At 40.4% G+C, this 23,569-nt stretch overlaps 2 protein-coding genes across 4 annotated transcripts in view; one reads left to right on the top strand and one right to left on the bottom strand.

Annotated features, from left to right (window-relative positions):
• The window catches only part of LOC145999776 (telomerase protein component 1-like), a 374,109-nt gene that overhangs the window by 184,016 nt on the left and 166,524 nt on the right, over window positions 1-23,569 (bottom strand). The window lies entirely within an intron of this gene.
• Window positions 4,418-23,569, top strand: part of LOC145999775 (uncharacterized) — a 115,222-nt gene continuing 96,070 nt past the window's right edge. Inside the window, exon 1 of the mRNA XM_083137075.1 lies at window positions 4,418-4,571. The gene's annotated coding sequence lies outside the window, so the exon portion shown is untranslated. The remainder of the gene's footprint in view (window positions 4,572-23,569) is intronic.

The following is a 23,569-nucleotide window of genomic DNA, read 5'->3' as shown; positions in this document are numbered from 1 at the left end:
GACCATAAATTGGGCATTTGTGAAATTGTAAAGGGGTGTTGAGGTAATTATGACGGGGGGGGTAGGAGGTGTGTGGATAAATCACTGGAGCAGGCGATCTGAAGAGGTGAAGAGCGGGACTTGATGCAACCCAGCGATTATCCATCCCCATCGTTTGGCGACACACCTGACAGCTCGAGCTTCCGAAGAGCTTTCCGCTCGGTGGCAAGAAAAGCGAAAGTGAACTCTGTTCGCTGATGGCCGCAAAAAACGGGCGTCCGGTATTAGAAAACTTCCTTCGGAAGACATTGGAGGGAACAGCTTCTCACGCGATTCCCACACTGTGACGAACGGTTAATTAATGCATTCCATTCTAATTAGGCTACGTTATATAAAGTTTGTGTACCGACGCACGTAGGATGTCCACGCGGTTGTAGATGAGCCATGGCCAAGTGCGTGCGTGCCACTTTTGGGGCACTCGTCGGCCAAGTATGCTCATGTGACCGTCATGGCTATCGGCCAGGGAACTGCACGAATTTCTGAACAAAAGTGCTTATCAAATATGATAGTAGCTCATTATCCAATAAATTAGTAGACCGTCCTTGCTGTCTGTGCATGTCAACGACTGATTGTATATGCCAGCGGTCGTATTTAATTATATTTCGAGGGAACACGGGGGAGCGAACTAAGTGTCTCAAAAATAGAAATAATATTATACAGGGTGTCTCAAAAGTAATAGCGCAAACTGACACATGTTGAAGTACACGATAATAGAAGCAAAAAAGTCTCGGTAAACATGGGTCTGCAAACGAACAGTTTTCGAATGTTTGATTACAAGCCGCCACTGAATTCATTGTTTGTAAACGTCGTCCTGGTTGGTAAAATGCTAATAATACAGTAAGAAATGTCATTGGAGATCTCATTGCTTTTATTGAACATTCTACTTACATCCTGTTTGATTCCAACGCCACCTCTCGGAAATGTTCTGTTTTGTAAACAAAGAGGAAACCTCGGACCGCGGAAGGAGTAAAGCATTCGGTGTTTACAAAATGCAATCAATGACGGCTTATAACCACACATTCGCACACATCATTAGCATTTTACCAACTAGGACGACGTTTACAAACAATAAAGTCAGTGGCGGCTTGCTGAGACATGTCATGCTTACTGAGACTTTTTTGCTTCTATTATCGTGTACTTTCACATGTGTCAGTTTGTGTTATTACTTATGAGACACCCTGTATATGTTTAAATTGTTTAAATTAATATGTTAATATAATTTATAGGTGGGACATTCCTTTGTCACAGGGGGAGGGGACACGCGGACTACATTTTGTAAATTAAACTAACTATTCTAGTGATAGTTAAGCAACATTTTTCTTACAGTTCCTGTGCAATGAAATACGAAACTTAACACTGTTAATTAAGCATAACTACCCTTAAAATGCTTTCCCAGATTTATAGCTATGAGTCAACGGGTGGGACAGAAGAAACACTGCCTCCACACTTAAGAAATTTATTTTAATTTCTGTCAATAGCCAAATGATGTTGAATTGATGTTTTAAGTCCACTTTATGCACAGTAAGGCTAATCGGGACTGGACCTACAGCTTAAAGTGGGATCCGAACCACTATGTGCCTCCACCGGGTATCGAACCCGGGACCTCTTGATTACAAGGCGACGACGCTACCACTGCGCTATCAGGGAGGCCCTAATTGCCAAATGATGAAAAATACATTGTTGTAAAGAGAGGAGGTAATTGACCTTTGAATATTCTAGTACAGTTGAGGGGAAATGTAACAATTAAATAAGAAATTAGTTGTTTTCGGTGTCACGGGTGAGATACAATACAAAACAAAAGAATTAAAAGTTCAAATAATTTAACAACATGTATAACTTAATTATGTACTTGAAATCTTATCCAAATGGCAATTGTATATTGTTCACTCGCAATACAAAATAAAGTTTGTAATGACCCCAAGTTAGCCATTACTGCGTCGTGTTATATTATTATTTAACAAATATTATACAGTGCGTTCATTTTAAAACCGGCCCGAGATAAATTTTTAATTGTTTGCCCATTTTCCTCTTTCGTTCTTGTGTCAATCTTGTATGTACGTATACGTGTAGCGGGGATTGAGGAAGTGCAAAGAAGGAAGGGGCGAGAGGTGAGGCACTACTCATATATCTGTACCTCGGGGTCGGTTTTAAAAATGATCACACTGTATAATGGATAGTAGGCCTATATTGTCTCATGTCTATTATATGTAATTTTATTTTTAGTACACCTTGTTTCACTTATTTTACAGTTAATAATTACAGACATAAGATCATAAATATTATATTCCTGTCCTCAGCCAAAATTATAAACTTTCCAATATGGCCGCCTTATATACCGATATTTTTAGATGTATAAATAACGACAAGTTTAAGCCATTTTCATAATGTACAACACCAAAGTTTGATTCACCTTTATACATTGTAAAGCAAGTTCCAGCAATGAATTTAATTTTAAAAATTGAGATGGAATGCTCCAAGTCTATTCACAATATCTAAACGAAACAAAACTATTACGTAAATGCCTAGAAAGTGAGAGAGGCTACAATCTGTTTATGTCGTTCAACGATTAAAGATACAATTTTTGTAGCCATGGAAGCTATTACGCCCTTCTGCGAGATGGAAACAAACCACATGTAGCAAAGCATATGGAAATTGCTTACCTAGAGTTAGACAAGAATCTCAAAACAAATACTCAAATTATTTCATAATTCCCAAATAACGTCCTACAACAATTGCCGTCGTAGTGTATACAAGGATATATGATGATAAACATCGGTGTTAGGCAGATACACATACATACATACCTTGTGTGTATGTGAGAGAGGGTGTGTGATATCTGGTGGAGACAACACAATAGGCAACGAGGATATATTCGTTATTTGCATGTTCGTTTTGCCCCGTTTTCTGTTACTTCTGGCTAATCGCGACGAAGAGAAAGGATAATGATTCTGAGAAACTGATGAAGCATCCATGTCCAGACTAGGACTGGAACCTGAAACCTTAGGTGGCGAATTTGATTGATTTTCACTTCGTTTTCTGCCACTTTTGGCTAATGGCGAAGATAAGCATGTATGGTGATAAGGTGAACTTGACGAAAGAACAATCACAAACACATAAGAACCAAACAGAGAACAAACCCCACAAGTCCAGACGCCAGAGCCTCGCCAGTCTGCAAAATGCAGTCCAGAGCGTACTACGTGGAAGAGAGGTTGATGGTTGGGTGCCTTCCAAAAGGGCCAATCCCTTACGTTCATCCGTCGGTGGTGAATTCATTCATGATCGTTAGCTCTACGGTGATTGTATCTCCGTGGTGTGATGTAACACAGACATACATATCATAATACGAAATGTCATAGCCGCGGTGGTTTACTCGGTATGGCGTCTGACTGCCACGCGGAAGACCAGGGTTCGATTCCCGGGGAGGGGGGTATAAGGTCGGAATTTTCCCGGCCTTGTCCCCAAATAAAACCGGCGGCTCTGGGGCCACCCAGCCTCAAATTAATGAGTTCCTGAGAGGTACACTAGGCACTTATTATGCTGATCATCACCTCCAAAATGGCAGAGATCGAGAATGTGCAGGGCCTTACCCCCACATCCCTTAAATGTGCCTTCATGGAAGGGTGCTATGTGCCCAGGGAACTTTACTTTATAAATGCAGGGTTATTCAAAATTACTATCGGGGGGTTTCAATATATCTTTTCTGAGCAGGTCGTGAAATATTTGTTATTTATAACCGCACCAATTGAAGGAGACACTCTCGGAAAAAAATCGTAACAGTCGTTACATATTTGGCCGCTAGGAGGCAGATTTTACAAGATTGTGGGTTACGGCTCTGATAAGACCTTTTTTTGTGCCTGAGTTTCAACACAGTCAATGTTTCGAGAGCGTCTCCACCAATTCGTGCGCTTATAAATGTCAAATGTTTCATGACCTCATGAGAAAAAAATGTTGAAACCCAGACAATTACTTTCAATAACCCTGTATATCTGGGATTTGCTATAAATGTGTGTATCAACTTCTAGATCGTTTTTGATTACTAAAGTAGCCAACTCTGAGCTGTGGTCTAGTCCAAGCCGGTTTCAATTACCGGGACAGGTAATCTCTCAGGGGGCTTGTTCGCGGCTCTGGAACACACCCAGCCTCTCGTCGGCGGGTTCCTTGGTGGTGAAGGTGAAATGGATCACATAAACCTCCACCATAGCCGACCTAACGTCCCTTCCTGGCACGGCGGGTAACTTTACTTTTTAAATCGGCTCACATTGACTTTGTCCATGCGAGAAAGCCAACGCACCGAGAAACTTGGCAACGCTGGAGGTCACAAGCGTGAAGACGGTGCGCGAAAGAAATCTCGTGAGCGGAGGTTCAGTACAGAGCCGATGCTAGGTCAGTGCAGGTAGCCGTCAGGTGTTTTGTAGTGACTGTCTCTCGGTGAGTTCGCTTACGTTGTGCGGCGGTTCAGGCAGGACATGTGTGACGAGTGACAAGTGGAAGCAGTTTTCGATTTCTTATTTGCTGCGTAACTAAATCTCTAGGTAAGTTTATGCTTAACTTATTTACTTTTCAAAGGCGTGTTTATTTCCTCATGTGCATACGCGTCTATGCGTCCGTGGCCAAAATATTAGCTTAGAGCAGTGGTACTCAACCGCCGGGCCGCGGTCCTGACACCAATTGCACCGGCCCTCGAAAGATTCTTATGCAAGTTGTAATTTAAGTTACTGAAAATATTCTCAGAAGAATGGTATTTGTCGAGTGTTCAGAATGATGCGTGCCAATAAAAACAATCATTGATCAATATGATTGATTGATTTGGTTTATTTTATTTCGCTTTTCTGCCACATTTGGCTAATAGCAAAGATGAGGATGAGGGATGATGTGATGAAGTGACACCCACAAGAAACACCCATGCCGGGATTCGAACCCGGTACCCCCTGGTGTCGTAGCGTGCTGTGCTAACCACTCCGCCACGGAGGTTGGTTAAAACAACAAATATTTTGTATTGAAAATATTCTCAGGAGAATTAAATCTTTCGGTGTTCAAAATGCAACACGCCAATGAAAACCATGCACCAAACTTATTTAATGATGTTGGCCCTAGGAAAGTACAAGAGTTCTTGTTTTGAGTCCACTTTATGCACAGTAAGGCTAATCGGGACTGGACTTACAGTTTAAATTGGGATCCGAACCACTATGTGGCTCCACCGGGTATCGAACCCGGAACCCCTTGATTACAAGGCGACTACGCTACCACTGCGCCATCGGGGAGGCCAGGAAACTACAAGATTTCGTTAGAAAGATCCAGTGATTGACTACTAAATTACCAACTATATGTCATCACGCCTAGACTAATGATACCATTTCTATTTATAATAAGCCTTAAGTTCATTTATTAATGTTTAATTTCATGGGTACAAATTAATTAATGCATAAAGTAAAAAAAAATAGAAAGGTATTTACGAGTTAAATTATTGGGATCGGGGCATCGAATTTTAATGAATTTACCGGGCCGCTGTGTCACGAAGGTTGAGTACAACTGACTTAGTGTGTTTCAAAGTCCTGGATATGAATCTGGGTAGCCACCCTTTCTCTGCAACAAATAAGGATTCTACTTCAGAGTGTGGCTAGGTTTGTATCCGATTTGTTCGTCACTTATTTTACTGTGTATGTCGTTATTCTATCTGTTACACTATCACGACGAGTAGGGTGAGCGGTGATTACATAAAGTTTATAAAGGGATACACACTGAGATAAACACTCATGCCCAGGTCGGGAATCGAATGTAGAACCTTCGAGATAAGATTGTAATTCGATCAATCAGCGTGCTCAGCCAATGAAAAGCTTGATTACATTTCTTGTAATGGTTGGTTGTCTACTACGTTCAAAGTCCATACACCCATCACTTTAAAATACGTATATTCAAACCGTAAGTTAGAACGGCGACGTAAAATAGCCTGAATAGGCAATAAAAGTGAAAGTCATTCTCAAGAAAGAATTTCTAACTTAGAAATTAGACCAGGGTTCGACCTACAGGCTGTAGAAAATCATACCATTGTCAGATGGTATAGGTTCAAGCTCCTTATTTTTCTCTAAGCTTCTGCCATAGAACATCTCCTGTCTGGGGTAAAATTAAATGAGCCAATTTCTAAATTTAACAAAATTTACAACAATCAACAAATTGTAACTTCAATCATTCATTTTCGAGGTGCTTAGCCTGATAACCCATTAAACCACTAAAATATCCCATTCCCACTTGTCATCGTTGCCATTGCCAGCTCGGTGGTCGACTTTCGATTGTGCCACCGAAGCGTTCGTGTTCTTCATTATAGGTATCATCATCCATTCGTCTGCAGTGATTCACGGAAGAAAAACTGTCATTAACGACCGTCCACGGCAATGACCTACCATTCTTTAATAAATACAATTAGCTGGCTAAATCTCCTTTAACCAAAAGCTCACATTATTTATTAGTCTTTCTTTGGTAGCACCGATAGTTGGCAACTCTGCTCATCTACAACAGCGCTCTTGCCGGTACAGCACACACCAACATCCAATTCAGTGGATGCGGTAAGCATTAGAAAACGGTCCTGTTCGCAGCATCCCGTTAGAGAAGCCAGGGAAAATCCATTAAAAGAGATGAAGACCGTTCCCAATTAGCTTCCTCGAGCCTCAAGGAGGAAAATTACATATTCCCTAGTTGAGTGCGCCGCGTGCCCATCAGAGGGCTATGGCCAGGACTAATTAGTGAGACTCCAAGTCACATTCTAGTCGCGGTGCGTTGCAATCGCTGCCGAATCTCTTTTCCCGCCCGCACACGCCCGCGTATCCTTGGAGAAGGCCAATGAATCTTCCTCTGCATTCTCCCAACCGTGGTTAAGTTTGGCATTAACTTGCAGCAACCGTGGTTCCTTGTTGTTCCTGCATGCAAAAACCTTTAACCCTTTAACGCCGCGACTGATTTTTCCCTGTACAGGTGCCACACCCAGCCTGTTTTGAGCGGAAAAATTTCGCAACATATTCAATAAAATGGTATATCTTGTAAACAGTGAATGTTAGAATTAGAAATTATGCTAGCATCTAATGTTAATTCAAAATTATCCATTGACTAGTGCTTTAAACTGTACTTATTCTATCACTGCGTTTCGAGAGAGCGCTTCTTCTCTTGTCTTCAGCTGAAGTTTCTGTCGCTGGTGGTGGTGGTAGATTGACTGAATTAAAATTGTTGGGTGCGTTTGCACATTAGGTCATTTTGCACCCTTCAGCGTGCACCCCTTTTCTAATATTCTTACTAAAAAAATTAAAACAAGGGGTGTAAAAACCAACTTGGGAAAACTTAAAAGTGCACGATTGTAAAGTCCCAACAATCTGTACAATCTTCGAAATGTAAAGCACAACGAACTCTAAAATCCCAGACATTTAGCCTACATTTCCAAATATGAAATTACTATAAACATCTGAGGAATGTCTTGTCAGACATTGCCGAGCTTCAATGATCGCCAAAGAGACTACAGGTCTGGCTCTGCATTTGTTATAGATCGACCACAAGGAAAAAAACCTTGGGACGAGAAGTCCCCGCGCAACTTTCCCTTCTTCCCTCCACCTCGGGCCATAAGGAAGCATGGTCAACTCTCCCCCTCCCCTACTCGCGGGGGTACGGTGCACATGACTCGCGGGTCTGCGCAGGTTGTTTTGCTCGTGGCAATCTGAATAAATATCTGGAGAGAGAGAGGTCAGTGGCCAGTTCTAAACTATCAGTCAGAGGGTGCAGGAGTACGAGTGAGGTCTGAGCTTCCAGATTTGCGCCACAAACAGACACCTCGTTTAACCAGTCCGTGGTTCAACACTTCAAAGGAACACGTCCACACAGTGAAAGGTAGTTATTTCCATTTGCCATGCTGATCCAGTCTGTAGGGGTTTAAAACTCAAGTGTTGTGTTTTGCCATTCATATATGTGTAGTTATTACCTCTCGCACCTTGCCATCAAGCCTACCACAAATAGCGAGTTGCTCAATAAACGAGGATGAATGATCAATGAGCTACATCAACCCTGTTCGATCCCACATACCTAAGAGTATGATACGTGGTGCACATGCTGGATCCCAGTACCTCTCGCATGATACGAAGCGACCTGCACAAGACAAACACAACACATTAAAAAGTAAGAATGCACTAAAAGCTTTCTCACAGACAGTGGACGCAAAAATCTAAAAACTAGGGCTGAGCAGATGCCGATATTCTCACCGATACCCATAGTAATAATTCAAAATATTGATCAATATTGGTGTGTAAATAATCTTCTCCGATTATATACATGAATTTACAAAGAAATTTGCTTTAGAATATTCAAGAATTACATCAGAGCATTAAAAATAGATGTTATGTAGTAAAAATATAGCTTTTCTTTAATAATTTGTGCAAAATAAAAAGGAAGTTTGAATTTTGCACAATTTCCAGGATAATTAGACTCCACGAAAATGTCGCGCGACGTTTTTGCGGACCCCGTGAAAGACACAAACGCAGGGAATGTATCACCGATACATCGGCAACGGTATTGGCTCAGTCCTACTAAAAACATTTGATAAAGCTCGGTCGTCATTTCCCAACAGGGATGACAGACAGTCGGGAAGATTAAAACCTGCCTGAGGAAAGCAAATTTGGCACATTCAATACTGAAAACAATATTACAAACACGACACACTGGAGGGTCCAGCCGGTGGTGGGAATCGAACCTACGACAGATGTGCATCCTCTGTCGGGATTCGAACCCGGACCTGTGGCGGCACGGGCATTCTTCCCAAGTGTCCGTTCATCAATTTCATCTAATCGTCGCTCATTCTCATCGCAGCGATTAGCCAAAAGGGGAAGAAAAGCGACGTTAAATAACAAAAATACAAATACAGAATGGAATAATAGCGGACTCCGGTCTCAAAAAACAGAAATAATTTATGTTGTGTTATGTTAGATCCTTTATATAGCAAAGCTAACAATTTGGAAAGAGTAAGTTCCTTGGTCCTGGTATGCCATTCCTCGAAACTTGGGTTGTCACTGAAATCGGCCGTAGGCGGGGAACGCACAAACAAAAAAAGCCTGCGTGCGCTAGTGGTTAAAAATATATACCACGAGCGCACAAAATCCATGGCGATGTTGCCACGTTGTGTCAACTGTTTCCTTTTCAACATGAATGCATATTTGCGTAATACTCTTATTTCTATATGCTAATTTTATAATTACTCTTAAATTCTTTCTTTCTAACCTAACCTAACACAAATGACTTCTATCCAAAGAGGTCATTTCGATGAGGGAAGGAAGGATCTCCGAAGGAAGGCCAGCCATTACACAATCATAGATGTGGCAACGCAGCATTGGATGTTGTGCGCTCGGGGCACCTTTCATACACCACGAGCGCACAGTTTCACATTTTTGTGCGCTAGTGGACTGCACCCCTGAAATCAGTTTCAACTTTAATAGGTTCTGTCTTGTACACGTCGAATACGATTTTTCTGCTCAAAACAATCATGAACATGGTTTTTCGTTCAAGAATTATTTTTTTTCGTTCAAGAATTATTTTTGAACAGTTCTAAGTAGTACAATGGAGAAAATGTCAGCCAAACAGAGTTTCTGTGTAATCAATATGGCTAGGATTTTTATGATCTAAAAATCACCAAAATATGCAAAATAAAACATGCTCTTATGACCTAAAATTTTACAAAATATGCACTATAATTTGAAAAATATGCCCTTATAACTATTTCAAACATCAATATCTAACTTGTGCTGGAATATTTTCATATACATACTATTTTTAGTTCACGTTATGGGCCATGATGAGTTGAAATGAACAATGAATACTTTCTGTAAATTTTTAATTAGAAACGAAAACAATTTTGCTGAAGTAAATAAAAAAAACCTCGAGTGAATCTGGGAGTAAGAACAAATTCACTTGGACAATGACTGTATATTTCTTGAAAAAGCGAAAATATGCTTAATATGATCAAAAAACAATCAAAATATGCTTTATCATGTAGAAACGGCCAAATGTGCCAAAATATGCCCTTAAAAAGCACCTTAATTCAATTAGTTTCTTCACAATATGAATTTCTATATATTTAGAGAACACATCGCCCTTACCAAAAAAAAAATATGCTAAGTCATGAAAATCATAGCATGAGTAATCAAAACCGCGCGAAGAAAGTTAACATGACCCTATCGAGCGCAGATTTCAAGCAACCCTAAGCAAAGGATGCGTGCTGTGTCGGACTCTTCCTACACGAATCCGTGCAAGCAGTAAATTTTTCGAGAAAAAGCTTGGTTGTAAAACATTACAAGGACACACGCGAAGCTCGTATAAAACGCGTGCACCATCGTAAATATTACAAATCCTTCACACCTGCCCCGCCGTTTAGATATGCGCACAACAGCCGTTAGATCTGACAGATAGATGCGGAAGAAATCGGACCTACAGTTTAAAGTGATGTCCGAGACCAAATGCACTCATTCAGCTGGTTGATTGATTTGTAAATTATGCATCGAAGCACAGAGCCTAGTTTTAACCGTCACGGACAAAAATACGGGGAGAAACCACTTAACTAAAACAAAAATTGACGACAGGCCCCTAACAAGAAATTAAAATATCTGATAAAAAACTTCGTTACTCAATTTTAAAGACAACAACATTAAGCCTTGTTTCCATGATAATCAAAAACTCAAATACGCTGACGAAGGCAGAAATTTATTCTATTCTAAAACATAAACTAAACGTTACGTTTCAACCTTCTAGTAAGGTCTTCTTCAGACTCTGTACCAAATACAAATGAATATATATATATATATATATATATATATATATATATATATATATATATATATATATATATAGAGAGAGAGAGAGAGAGAGAGAGAGAGAGAGAGAGAGAGACTATATATATAGCTATAATAAAAAAAAAATTTAAAAAAATTAAAAAATATTTTTTTAAAATTTGTATTTGGTACAGAGTCTGAAAAAGACCTTTCTAGAAGGTTGAAACGTAACGTTTAGTTTATGTTTTAGAAAATAATACATTTCTGCCTTGCTCAGCATATTTGAGTTCTTGGTCAATTTTAAAACTAATTCATTCATTCACTACTAAACAAGAACTAAAATTATACTTATGTGTGAAGACTAAAATCCTAGGTTAAAAGGCTGGGGCTGTAAAGTGGCACAAACAAAGGACAAGACACAGAACCCTACAGAGGATTATACTGGTTGTAGGTCCACACGCCAGAGCCTCGTTAGCCTGCAGGAAGCCCTTACCGGGGTGTACTACGGCGCCTTACATCCCGCTCATCCAGCTGAGAGATGAATGAGGTAAAGCTTAAGTAAAGTTGCAGCAAAAACAATTGTACAATTACACTTGGACCTGTAACGATTATACATTTGCATTAGATTCCTTTAGGAGCCCCGTGGTCCTGTGTATTTACATCCACTGCGCTGGTGTAAATGTGTTTACGTCACCAGTATACAATGTGCGAATTAACGGGGAGGGGATTTTCCACCCACTAAAAAAAATATCCCCGGCAAAAGAAAAGCGACGTTAAATAGCTTAATTGAGAAATATTTCATTTATCCACCTCCCACTGTGTATATCAGGTCTCCATTATACTATCTGCTCAAGAAGTGAGTTTAAAGTAAAATTTCACTAGCTTTTTGACCATTTCTTGGAAATACAATGATGACACGAGATAAACAATTTGGCTCGTTCAGATTTTGAGACACAGGTTCGATGCTGCAGTGGAATACCTACATACTAAAACTTAAATCACTGAAGCCGAATGATGTCTCCTAATACACTGATGCGTGATGCATCATTATGAATTGTGTTTTCCTGGAGGTGATTTTAACGCTGCGAACAAGTGAGGAGCACATTTTATTCCATGATGACAAGTTAATAAGAAACAAAGAGTGCCTTCAGATAATTTATAGCAGAACCAATATTGACATGGCCCAAATGTCAAATCTCCTTCACTTTCTCCAAGCAATCAAATGCTCGAGAACATATCTGCGTTAAAAGCCAAGTCACCCTTATGCGCCAGACTCCAATGGGAGTGGAATACAACTTAAAATTTTGAAGAGTGAAGCTGAAATTAGCTCACTGTTAATCAGTAACCTATTCCAGATACGTACACAAGTTCTAGTACTAGATATTTGACCTGTAAGAGACGTACCAACAGGGCAATGGAGAAGGTCGCGTAACAATGACTTGCATAATCCACATTCATCCTCTGATATTATTAGAATAATTACATCAATAAGACTTCCGCAGGTTACGTAGCATGCATGAGAAAGGATAGAAAAGTACAGGATCGTAGTTCGGAAACCTGATGGTAAGAGACCTGTGGGAACAAGGGGAAGATAGAACGGCAATATTAAGATGGACATGAAGGAATTTCATAAAGATGGTCAATAGTGAATAATCTTGCACAGGAAGGGGCAGGTGGAAAGCATGTATTGCTGCGGCAATAAACCTTCGGGTTTAGAAATGGCAGAGTTAGTTAGATACTACATTCCACTTTTCGTACACCTGTATCAAAGACGTAAAAGCAGCGTACAATAAGCTTACATATCTATACATTATCACGTGATCTCGGATCGCCCTTACCCACCTTCCAGCACACCTTCAATTGGCTGATTGGTTTGGTTTATTTTACTTCGCTTTTCTGCTACTTTCGGCTAATCGCAAAGGTGAGAATGAGTGACAATAATGATCCGATTAATGAAGGGACACTCACAAAGAACACCTATGCCAAGATCGGGATTCCAACCCGGGACCCCTGACGTCGCAGCGTGTTGCACTAACCACTGTGCCACATAGATCGGCAGCACACCTCCAAGTTGCTCACAACAGTCAGCCGAGGGAAAAGGAGATCACAGGAGATCAAACCTTGGCCAAACGTGTCAACAGGCGCCATACCACCTAGACAACCGTTCCGATCTTACAACGAACAGAACAAAGTCCACTTGAATGTTACGTACGTCTTCAAAAAACCGCTGGCACGTTCTGAATTAGGTCAGAAAGTTATTACAGAGATAAACGAAGGGCTTTTGGCAGTTTTTCATTCTTCTTCCAATTCCTTCCCTGTCCGCTTATAAATATTTCCTGCGAGGGGCGTGGTGGTGTGTTGCTGCCGGGCGCTGGTTTGTGTTCCAGAGACAAGGCTTGACGCAAACGACCGCACGACAATCGTGAGATGAAAGTGCGACGCCTTCAGAATGAATAATACCCTTACCGAATCTTAATTTGACAGTGCAATGAGCTCTTGTCAGTTAGTTGGATGGTCCCTCCAAGGAGCCAAAGCTTTGATTTCCGTTCCTTCAGTTCTCTCTCCGTTGCGTAAAGTACCACTTTTTTATTACTAAACTGGCTGATTACCCGGAGTTGTCAGGGTATTTATTTATCCCAATCTTCTATTAGACAGGAAAATAATGAATTCTAACTATACCTAGTGTAAAATGTAACTAATTTTATTTAAAAGTAATTAAAAGTATAAGTACAGTATACAAATTATAAAGTAAAATATTTTACAAATTCACTTAAGTTAAGTCCAAACTTGATTATAAACAACATTTTTAGTTTCACTTCCAGGAGCAAGAATAAAAAAAAAAATGAACGGCATTGGGAGTGTCCCTCGACCCCGAAAGCTATGTATTCCACATTAATATCCCACCCCTAGGGGTGCCAGGGGTGTCTTACCCCCACAGTATATCTTTCCAGATTGTAAGTCATATGTGTACCAAGTTTGGGTGAAATTGCTCCAGGCGTTTTTATATATATAGAATAGATATTGACGCTTGTATTTAGATATTAACATGTAAGTTTTACATGTTCGTGAAAACGTAGTACAAAAGTAATGAGGTATCCTGCCTATGATCGGGATTCGAGGCCAGAACCTTGTCATGCAAAACCATGAAAAGAACAGTCAACTGCCTCCACGCCATCTGACGAAAAACGTTCCCAAAGTTTGCTCGGATTGGCTGATCGCGACAGGACCTACATTTTAGGGTAGGATGGACCTCTGTCCGACGTCAGGGCAGCTGTCTTCGAAACTTCCTCTCCCTTCAAAAAACCACTATGATATTACAAATTCTGAAATTACATGTGCTTAGATTTTCTTCTACGCCATTCACTGCTTTCGCTCTTGTCTAGATATCCTCAATAGTTTAATAGCCTTACAGTGGAGAAACTATTGAGAATATCAGGACAACAGCGAATGCGAACAACATGAAAATTCACGTGAATGCTCTAGAAGGAATTCTAAGCAGATGTTAATTTTTCAGAATTTGGAATACCATACGGCAGGGGTTCCCAAACCTTTATCTTTCACGGCGCCTTCAGTGTTTCAAAATTTTCCAGCGGCGCCAAGTCAGAATGTCGGCCTATCTAACACTTGGAACGCTCAGTTAGGTTGCCTACCTTAAGTTAAAATATAAACAGGTATTTCAAATTTAGGAACATTTTCTGTGTAAAAGTACATATTTGGAACAATCATATTATTCATTGGATTTCGGTGAAAATATTGGCCCCAGGGCGCCGCGGTGCACAATTTGGGAACCACTGCCATACAGGCATTCCACGAAAAGTGTAAATAACACAATGTATTAATATTGACATTACACTGGACAACAAATTTTAACTTTTTCTCTGTTAAATGGAAAAGAAAAGGTGATTCTTATATGATATTTTCCGCTGATTTCAAATCTCTTTTCCGTTTTTCTGTATTGTAATACACATTTTTTGTTGTAATGAAATAACTTTGCTTTATTGAAACTAATATGTGTTACATATTCCGCACACTGACCTAAAATGTACTTTTAAATTATTTTCGGCTATATTAAGCTCATTTAGCTTGAGGAACATCTCTCTTGAGAGTCCAGGAGTAGTCAGCTAACATTCGTGGGCTCCATTTACCTTGGTAACGGTTTTCCATGGGGTATATTTCAAGCGTTCTCCATGTTCGTCACTTACACTGCCATTGTCGGAGGGGGATAGGTCCAAATGTTAGACCAACAAATGGATTTTAGGAACATATTACATTTCAGTTTCTGCAGTTATAAAGACGTTGCCTAACAAGTTCTTTGTGGTTATCTGCCTGCTTCATTCCCAGGAAATTCTTTACAACTACCTGGAGTGATCCCCTTCCTTCTACTTCAGCTTCATTCAAACATGGGCTGGACTGTAAGACACAGGCCTTCTAGCTGAAGTAATATCATAGTATTTCATGTATCTTCGCAGTTAGTCCATACATTTTTTTAATGCAAAAATAGCAATCCGTTGAGTAGTTGAACGGTTTACTCCAAACCATGGACACTCCAAATGGCATATCACATACTCTTTCAGCCACACATAGCAGTGTCTCACATGAAACACAGCAGAAACGAGGGGCCAAGATTTATCGTGGTCATCTATTTTGTAGCCAAACTAGTTCATATGATTTCTTAATCACTGGAGTTATTTTTCTTTTGTGAGATTTCGGAGTTGACTTACAGCAGGCGGGGATCCACGGGGAAGGCGATAGGTAGTATTCCCTCCCAACTGGCAGGTTTTTGGATATGTTAATATGCCTAATGTTCTTGAAGGCTCAAATGTTCATTTATCACCACGTTTAATGTCGAGAATATTTTTCACAGTTTAATTTAAATCAACTTTATCGTCAGATAAGGTCCATCGCAACTGGACCTACAGTTTACATTTGGATCCTAACAACGATGCAATGCCTCAAAATGGGATCGAACCCGAGACCCCTTGAGAGAATAGCTCTATCCCACTGATTTTCTCATCCAAACAAGTTCAAGAAATAAATATTTACACTCCAGAAAAATTCGCATGTTCAATAAATCAGCATGGAACTAATCTAGTTTTTACTCACACTTTTTTTTTCCTTTTTACAAATAGCCCTGGACACCTATTTTTGTGAAACAATACTATAATCTCTAGAACATGGAAGTCAGCTTGTTTCCTTTTTACAGTACAGTAAATTGTTTACATAAAGCAGTGCAACTATAGGTTAGAAAAGCTTCTCGACTGAAATTCGCTCCTCCAAACTTTTACTTCTGGACCCGCCACTGATTCACCGCAAATATAATAAAAAAAAATTGGGTGGTTAACACACCTATGAGCCAATTTTTTTTAAAATATATACACACTGTATATAACAGAAAATATGCACAAATTAGAGCCAACAAACTTATTTGTCTCACGAACGTAACAGAACTGGATTTTAACTGAAATGTTACCATTACTGTTTATCTTGATGGTAATAAACCAGTACTTTATCATTGTCGTCAACAATGTCATTGTTGTCATCAATGATTGCCTTCCGCAGAAACATTTTAACCAAAGCAAGTCACTCTTATTCATGTTTTGGAACTCATAATGCTTGCACTTTTTATACTATAATAGAGCTTACCTAATAGTAAGCATGGGCTACAAGGAGAAAAAATGTAAACGCGTTACAAAAAGTTGAAGCCCAATAGCTGAAAGTTTGAAAACAGCTGCCCTGCGTCGGCCAAAGGTCAAGCCGAGCCTTGGGCTGTCTACCTCCTATTGACATGACAGCAGACTGAGCCAACGTTGATGTTGGCCACCAAACCATTTGGATCCATGCGGACTCCTAGAGGCGACAGAAATTTAATCATTCCTCTGTCCTCCCATTACACACGAGTCCATGGGAACTAGAGAAGAGAAAAACGCGAAATCAGTCTTCATTTTCTTGTCGAGCAAAACTAGGATGCAATTACTGTAGATAACCAACAGTTCCCCTCTGTGGCCTACATACCAAATGTACACGCTGGTGCGTTGAGAAGAAACAATGCGTTTAATTTAATCCTGATTCGGAACCCAGCATGAATTTTCACTTCGTTGTCCAATTTATGCCCGCGGCGCACTAAAATACGAGCCTTCGGGCTCCACTGCCGGAAGGTCAGTGGGATTATTTGGGCAAGAACGTGGAAAAAAGTTCGCGCAATTTCCTTGCAACAAAAGGAGAGCGGTTGGAGAGGAAATAATAGAGTTCTTACAAGAACCTAATTAGATTACTTGCGGGTGTGGTAATTAGTTCATTATCTTATCTGCCTTGTGAGAAGTTGTACATAACTTGATGACTGCTGAAATAGGGACAGATGTAGCATTCAGTATGATGTTACAGCATGAAATCTCAGCTCTGACCACATGGTCTGAAACTGTCACCGTTGAATGCACAGGGTACACTTATGACATTGAAGTAAGTCAGGAAAGTCAAGAAATAAAAAGGTAGGTCGAAAAAGTCACGAAATATGCTTGTGGGCAAGAATTTTGGCCTTTTTTTTTACAGTATAGTGAATTTATATTGTTATGTACCTGTACAGGGATTTGATGAAATTGAATATTTAGAAATCTAAAATTGTACTGAGTTGTGGTTTATCACTTTCTTTCTTAAGAAATAAATTCTTGTAGGGTGAATTTTTGTAAAAATATTAAATAATGTGGCCATCCCCCATCCAGGATGAAGTCTGAAGCATTATTTTTGTTTTTATGCATTAATAATTAAAGCAAGTCTAAATCTCTTGTTCAAGTACAGCTTCAGTTTTCATCTTAACCGACCCTATGGTAGGGGTTTTTCATTGCATAAAAATATATATTTTCTTAATTTCCAACTATACTTAAATAGGGGTCGATTAAATAAATGTTAAGAAAAAAGGGGAAAAGTCAAGAAAAATGAATGAAATGTCAAGAAAAAGTCATGAAAAGGCAAGAATTTTGGATTTGTTATTTTGGTAGACACCCTGTAGCTGTTGTACTGATAGTTAAGTAACATTTTTCTTAGAGTTTCGATGCAATGGATTATGCAACTAAACACTGTTGATTAAACCTAACTACGCTTGGCATACTTCCCTAGATTTATAGCTGCAGGTGAACAATTGTTTGACACGGGAGGGACAGGTAAAACACTCTTCTTTATTTAATAATTGATTATTTCTATGAATTTTCAAGTCATGACAAGTAAATTATTTAAGACAAACATAAAACGTAATTGGCCCTTGGATATTCTAGTCGAGTTGAAGGGAAAATGTAACAGTTAAAGAAGAAGTTAATTGTTTTTGGTGTTACGGGTGGGACACAATAGAAAACACAAGTAAATCAAAGGTTAAAACAAACAATATGTAAAATATCTTCCTACAAAATCATGTGAAATATTCTTTTTTCCAAATGACAATATTAGATTATTGACTCACATTGCATTTAATTTTAAAAATTGTGATTCAGGGGCCCTTTTTCATGGAATGCCCCAATTGTATATTTAATCCAGTAATTATAATTACTGTTGGAATATATTTTCGTAGAAGCATGGGGCACATTCTTAGTTATTGCAATATCGTAACATACCCTTCGGTACGTGAGATCGAACTGGGTGATGTAGATCCCTGATCATTCATCCTTAATCATGGAGCAACTCGGTACTCATGGTGAGCTTGATGGTAAGGTGCGAGAGGTACTAATTATACACTTAAATGGCAAAACAGAACACCTGAGTTTTAAACTCCCAAAGACTGGATCATCATGACTATCGGAAAGGTATGCGTGTCTCTGCACAGCAGCTGAAGATCTGCGACGAGAGGTTATGCTCGAGACTACAAAAGTCTGACTGTCTCTCTTTCTGCTAATCCTCGTAACTCACTGCTCGATTGACTGACCACTGACCCCCGTCCTCCTAGACATTTATTCCAATCGAATTTACTCAATAATGCCGACTCATTTACCTGTAGTCTCTTCCTTGATTGCAATTGTTTGCCCCTGTTTACAACGATGGCGGTCAAGGAAGCTCGACAATGCCTGACAAGACATTCCTTAGATGTTTCTGGAAATTTCCTGTCTGGAAAAGTGATGGCTAAATGTTCTTCTTACTTTACATTTTCAAAGATTCTACGGATTGTTACGATATGGCTTGAAATAAAAGTTGAGATACTCTCGTTCAAGATATTGCCTAGATTCTTCAGTTGAAAAGAAAATTTATGCGCATAGGCTACTGAATCTGCAATTTAAATCGGTGAAGTACATCAAGGATTCCTGGACAACCCGTAGACCGTCGTCAACTTTGACAGATTCTGCACTTGCCAGCAATGAGAACGCCGCCTATCGCGTGAGCAAATTATATCGTTTTGCTGAAACATCTGTAACGACAGTCTCACCTTCGTATATTGCATAAAAGACTTTTCCCCAAATGAGCAAGCGCGTTCCTACAGGAAACTGCATACAGCATCCGTTCTCATCTTCGCAGGAAATTATGTCTGTGGAGTGAAAGTGCACATGCGATTCCCATGCTCTCGGCACTCTTAAATCAACAAACGAGCTTCTTTGACAGTTGTTGCGAAATAAACAAAACCTCATGACAAATTAACTGTGCCTCTCCATTATTTTATTCCCTCATTGTCATCACGTTCAGAAACATGTTTTAGACCCTCCCCCCAGTTGCACTTTCCTTTGATGACTTTACGGAGGGTACAGTCCAAAGCGAAAGTAGTCCAGTTGACAACATACACGCTTAGCGTATCTACTTACATCCAATTTACATTTTACAGCATGCAAGAACATGTCACTACACTTCACCTTAATTTTTTACTTATTCCACAAGTCGCTCATAAGTGTATGCCCGATTCATTGGATTGTGATCAGAACTGACATTAGCATACCTATAAGGGAAGAGTTAAAGGGTTACCAGGGTTTCTATTGGTCCAGGAACTCATAAATTCTAATGGGTTCTATTGGGTTTAGCTGCCGGACCGGAACCTTTTTTTCTCGCACAAAATAAATTCGGTCCAATTTGCGTATTGTTTCATTGAAAAAGGGTTCCTGGACGGCATTTAAATTGATCCGGGAAAAAGGTTCCTGGACCCTATTTAAATTCAGACGGAAAAAAGGTTCCTGGACCCTATTTAAATTCAGACGGAAAAAAGGTTCTTGACGGTCCAGAACCCATTTACGCTTGGTCATTTTCTCTCCTAGACCGGAATTGAATTTATTTAAAAATCCTGGACCAACATTTATTTTACAGATCGAGTTACACGTGGAGAAATTCGGAATGTACAGGTTTTCATGGATAATAATTGTCAAGCGGCTGGACCTTTGGTCGACGCCAGGGCATCTGTCCTCTCCTTTCGAAAAACCGCTAGGATATTCCAAATTCTAAAAAGTTACGTATGCTTAGAATTCCTTCAAGTATATTCACGTGAATCTTCACGAGGCTTGCTTTCGTTGTTGCCTAGATACTCTCAATAGATTCGTGGCAACGTAAGTCTATTAAACTACTGATAACATCTGGACAAGAAGAAACGCAAACCACACGAAGATTCATGTTAATGCTCCATAAGGAATTCTAAGCACATCTATTTTTTCAGACTTTGAAATATCATAGCGGTTTTTTCAAAGGAGTGGAAAATTCCAAGACCAGCCGAGCCTTGATTTACCGTCGCACCCCAATATCCCCCGAACACCCTCCTGTCACCAAGGACCAATTTGTAATCATTTCGGCTCTAAATTTGTCCTTACGATCTTGCAGCCGCCAGATATAAAGTTCTACATACATTGATTTAATTTGTTTTACTTCGCTTTTCTGCCACTTTTGGCTAATCGCCAAAGTGAGGATGAGTAATGATATGATGAAATTGATGAAGGGATACTCACAAGAACACCCATGCCCAAGCCGGTAGATCTGGCGTCGTAGCGCATTGTGCTAACCACTCCGCCACGGAGACCGGCAGTTCTTGGTACAATCCGAGCCAACGTACACTTCTATGCTGTTGGTATAGTTGGTATATTTCCTCTAGACTTGTGCTTTGCTTTTGCGAAAGCATTCGGTAACGGTTCTGCCACTACTTCTAACCTCGAGCCTGTTCTCATTCCTACTGACCTTTTGTGTCTGTGGGGCACAGATGAGAGCCACGCACTGCACTTTGGAAATCTGTTTACTCTTTGGCGTCCCCTTCAGCTGGAGTGAGCACTCCCCCAAGTAACTTCCTCTCTCCCCGGGTGCGGGGGCGTGCTCCAGGAGCAAAGTGCACCAATTAATATTACACGCATGAGGAGCACGCCGCTTCCTGCAAGGTGCCCGGCGGCCCGACTCTTTCCCATGTGGGCGGTCATCGACTTGCCCAGTTGAGTAACCTGAAATGCCCATTGGGACAAGCCTCACGTCCTCGGCTCGTGATGTGTACTCTCAGGATACAACTACAAGGGCTTGGTTGCAAACCAAAACGTGCAATACTGTATCCTCCTTTCCTTACAAGTGAACCTGTGTGGGCGCGCCAAAACTTATGCTTTTCTTCCTTAACCGACAACGAACCTGCGAAGAAACAGCAACAGACAAGCCTCGACATTGTTGCTTGACGGGTCGTTCAAAACCATGAAAGAGATGTGATTTGGCGTGAAGGGCGGGATTTGCCCGCACAAAAATGAGACGCTAAAGGGTTAGAAGTGACAAAGACCATCGACTATTAAAATTCCTTAATGGTATGATAATTAATCGCAAAATAAAACAATATGTCAAGTCTTTTTACTTGCTTATTTTATGAAATAAGGTAGAAGGAAGGAGTTTCTAGCATTTAAAGAACTTCTTACACCATAATCCTATTTTCAGTAAGTACCATTTGACACATTGCAAAAGACTATTTAACACTTATTCGTGAAAAACATTTAACGGTTGTTTGTCCCAAATTTTGACACTGATTGTTGTATTTTACCATGAAATACCAGTTGAGTGCAGTCGTTCAGTGTTATGCTTCACAGCGAATGCTGATGTCCTGAAAGAAATTGACTTCCAGTCTCTCATTCATCAGTTTTCTGCCATGAAAGCCAGAAGGAAACAGTTTAGTGTTCTCTTGTTGAATCTAAGTATATTATTTTATAAAAGTATGATGAATAATTTTTAGGAATACCATTTACAATCAATGCTTTTATTTATATTTTTGTACACAATCCAGAGTGGTAATTATTGTAAAAGAATCGAAATCAAAATATTTCTCGACAATTGATTGAATTACAATTTTTGGGTGCGTCGGCACATCAGGCCATTTTGCACTCTTCAGTGAATGCGGGGAAGAACAATGTGTCGAACACTTAAAACACCGTCACAGCTGCTGCAACAGTCCTTGCAGCAAACGGCGATGCTTTAGACGGCTATGTCCAATTCGGAGCGCGTTAGGGTCACTTCTTCTCGGCGCGAGGGACGAGACGGGAGACACATTCTGAAGGTCCCTAGTATTTCTCGACAATTCTCAAAGCAAATAAAAATGAATTTTCGCAATAATTATTTCCTCGAGTTAATAAAAAGGGGGGGGGGGGAAAGTAGAAGCAATCGAACGATAATCGAACACAAAACCTTCGGCAACTGCCACCGGGCCACTTAGCAGTCTGACAAAATCTTCAACTGATGAGGCGCGTGTGGAAAACTTCGAGACTTTGAAGCGCATTTTCTCGGAAATGACTGGCTAGTGCGCGCTATAGTACCTCGGCATGTCAGTGCCTGTAGGGTACCTACCACTACACGAAGTCCCGTCCCTAACTCAATCTCCCAACAAGCCGTGCCCTTTCCTTGAGAGCTGATTCATGCTGCGTATTTTACTGTTAATACCAGTAGAAGTCTCATTGATTTCTTGCGATGCAGTGGTGAAAATGCGATGTACCGCCTATTCCAATGACCGCAATAGGACGAAAGCCAGGGCTGAAAGAGGCACAGTTACACTTCCAGCTGCAGGTGATTACGCAAGAGGGGCAGGTGCATCTCACTTTCCCACAGAACACGGCCCGCACGCCAGATAACAGGGCGAACACGGATTCTCTCTTACGGTGCACAAAATGGAAAACCTGGTGAAGGCAGTGAAAGCTTCATCCTGGAGAGTGACACGAGGAATTAACAGCAAATCAACTTCCTTCTGGCGGGTTCATCTGGGTCGCTAGGACGACCGCAAAATAGATTAGGCGCGAAAGTGAAATTTTGTCCGTATTCCTTTTTGTGGGTATTTCTGTTCACGATCCTCCCTCAGTGGTTGTTCTGTTCGCTCTTTGGTTCCCATTAGGGAGATTTCAGAAGTAATAAGCGACCACGTGTTGCTTGGAAGCGAACCCTCAGTTATCAATGCAACGTTTCGAACCGAAGAGACACGACAAGGTGCACGTGTCGCTCAGATTGGGCCGTTTTCTCACTAGCGTGTATCGTTGAGTTGTTAAGTCCACTTTATGCATAGATAGGCTAATCGGGACTGGACCTACAGTTTAAAGTAAAATAAAACAAAGTAAATAAAAAACAAAGTAAAATAAAACAAAACAAAGTTGCAGTACTGCATTTCAGTAAGTCACACTCGGACATCACTGCCGCGCTACATGTTCCGCGTGCTTTAACATTTGAAAATCGCCCCGCGTTACTAATGAGACAAATCTGGTTATGCAGACGCAGAAGATCATACAGGGAATACGCAACGGACAGAGGAAGTCCAGCAGCCTAGAAAATGAGTGAACTGGTGGCGGCACGGCTTC

This window comes from Lepisma saccharinum, chromosome 15 (assembly GCF_977018435.1).
Source record: "Lepisma saccharinum chromosome 15, izLepSacc3.1, whole genome shotgun sequence".
Classification (NCBI taxonomy): Eukaryota; Metazoa; Arthropoda; class Insecta; order Zygentoma; family Lepismatidae; genus Lepisma; species Lepisma saccharinum.
The sequence above is the reverse complement of the archived record's forward strand: the minus strand, read 5'-3'. Positions and strand labels throughout refer to the sequence as shown.